Below are 2,865 nucleotides of genomic sequence, written 5' to 3'. Positions count from 1 at the left end.
TTACTGGGGAAGGAAGACAAGGAAGGCAAAGCAGCCAACAAGGCTGTAAGTCCCTTACCACCGTGGCTGCCTGGACTTCAGTCGTGCTGGGGAACGGAGAACCAGTACGAAACACACACAGACACACCGCAGCTACTCCAGCAAGAGGAGAAGGAGCTGGGATATTTATACACCAACTTCTCCCAGGCACTGAGTGAGAGCTACTCTGGAGGAGCACTCATTCCCTGGCCCTTCCGGCCTGCTTGCTGAAGCACCAGCAGCAGCGGGCTCCTGCAGCAGAAGAACGCCCTCAACAAAGAAGTCCTGGGGCTGGTAAGTTGGAAGTCAGGCTGTGTGCTCTGACGTGGTACAGGTGAGGCACACGGGCAGCCCACCTGCAGCATCTGCCACAGCAGGGTAGGGGAATTACAGGGCGAACAAATAATCTCCCTGCGAAAGATTTGTGTGATTTTAGAAGGAAAATGTGAATATCATGAATTATTTCAAAATTACTCGAACTATAGAAGTAATTCCTGAGGGTGACACTGTAAAATTTTTGTCAAAAATAATATTTCTTTGAATTCACAGAATTCACAGAAACAATCTGTGAAGGCAAAAAGAGACTGGCAAGGCATAGTCATTGCATAGAGCATTTTTATTCACTTTAACACAAACCTAAATATCATCTGATCTTATTTACTTTAGCATGTTGAAAGAATTATTAATACATTAATTTATTTGTGCTAAGTGAGAAGGTACTCTGAGAAAAAAAGTAATGGATTGTATGCTGAGAATAACCTATGGATTAATATTTAAAGTTTCTCAAGAGATGATGTCATAATAAAACTCCCTGGGACAGATAGTATGATGGTATTAGTCATAGATTTCCGGAAATGCTGATCCAACATCTTTTAACGCTGGAGGCATTTTATTTATAGAAATCTGTAATAATTATTGATCCAAAATATGCTCAGGTTGTATTTGATTCTTTCTTAATATTCCATGATGGAACAGTATAATTTTTGGTATTTACTTATTTTACTCTGCTTCATAACCATCATATCTTGATATTTTCACTTTTAGAAATTTCTCATATCTCTGCAAACGTTGAAGAATTTTGGAGAATATAATTTGACAGGTTAATTTGAATGCCAAAGATTGTCATAATTTAATATTACCAGGGAGAAATGAATATTCACTTTTCCAAAAATACAGAAGGGAATGACTTACTCTTGGAGAAATTTTAAAAATGAGACACATGAATATTTTAAACTTAATGTCATTTCTATGAATCATAGCCAATATAATACTGTAAATTTATAGACTAGGGTTGAAAATTTTTGGATTTTGGGCAGTCTTCATTCTTTCATATCCTCCTGGCCCACAAATCTGAGCATCTCACCTTACTTCCAAACTAAGATTTCACAGTAGAGGTGAAGTAAGTTCTCATGTTACTAAAGCTGTATTATTTGTATAAACATAGTACATACATTCATGTACATTATGAAAATAAGCTACAACTTAAAATTAAGCCACATTTAAAATAATTTAGCCAACTACTGTTCATTAAAAGGAAGCCTTGATGTTTGATTTTAAGCAAATCAACATTTCTTCAAGTTGTCAATATTATTCTACAAATAATTAGCATTAGTTAGGGAGGCCATGTTGCTGGTTCGCCATAGGAAAAAGTGATAGAAAGCATCAAGTTATAGAATCTTATTATTCTGTGCCCTTTTTTTTTTTTTTACTTAAGTCACTGATTATTACTAAGGCTCTGATTTTTCTTTTTAACAATCCTTGATTGCTGAGTTCCTGCAAATTGTTCTCATGAAATTTGCATTGTCAGTGGTGCTTGGTTAATGTACCATTCCTAAAACCAGCCTTGAAAAATAGACAGCAATTTCTATACATGTGGTTATACAGTTAATAATTTCTTCAGGAAGGCACTGCTGCACTATTTCTATGCTGTTAGCAGGAGTCCCTGTGTCAGTTATTATATATTTCACACATAAGGCCTAATATTTTTGGAGATATCTCCTGAGTTGGTGATCAAGTTAATGTTACAGAATGAACTATAACAATTTGTTTCTCAAGAAGATTCTGTCGAGTTGCCTAAAATGATGTAAGTCCTTAAAAATTACTTCATGTTTTTATCCTATTCAGACATGTAATAAATATTTAACATACATTTGCTGAATTAGTATTTTTGTTGTTGTCACTGTTTTTAATAATAAAGAATGAGTCTCTAGATCCAATTACCAATTTACAGGAGATGCAGAGGACAGAGGAACATGTTAGCTACATGAACGAATTCAATCAGCAAAATCCAGATCACGAGAGATGCTGCAGGATGAATGATCCAGTTTCATCCACAAATTGTAAGAGGGAGAAAAAAGAGGTGGATGGGGAACCTACAGATTAAAAAGAGGTAAAAGCCATATAAAAATAAGAGGTGAAATTAAACCACAGTGTTTATGGATGCATGCTTAGGTGATGAAACTATAAGGAATGAGGTGATTACCATAAAAGCCAGGAGTATGGTTACTCTCAGCTAGAGGGTTTCTGGGGTGGTCAGTCGTAATTCTTTCTTCTGACATGGATGGTAGTTACAAAGGTGTCTTGCCTTATAATAATGCATTAAACCGTATTCATTTTATATGATTTTTTTTTTTTTGGATACAGGGTCTTGCTATGTTGCCCAGGCTGGTCTCAAACTCCTGGACTCAAGCATCCTCCAGCTTCAGCCTCCTGAGTAGACAGGATTACAGGTGCATGACACCATGCCCAGCTTCATTTTATATGATTCTCTACAGATGTTTTATACTTAACAATAAAAAACTTTAAGAAATAAACGGCAAGAAATACACACACATACACACACACACA

This window comes from Propithecus coquereli, unplaced genomic scaffold, assembly GCF_000956105.1.
Source record: "Propithecus coquereli isolate 6110/MARCELLA unplaced genomic scaffold, Pcoq_1.0 Scaffold50, whole genome shotgun sequence".
In the NCBI taxonomy this organism is placed as follows: Eukaryota; Metazoa; Chordata; class Mammalia; order Primates; family Indriidae; genus Propithecus; species Propithecus coquereli.
This window is presented reverse-complemented; position numbering follows the sequence as displayed.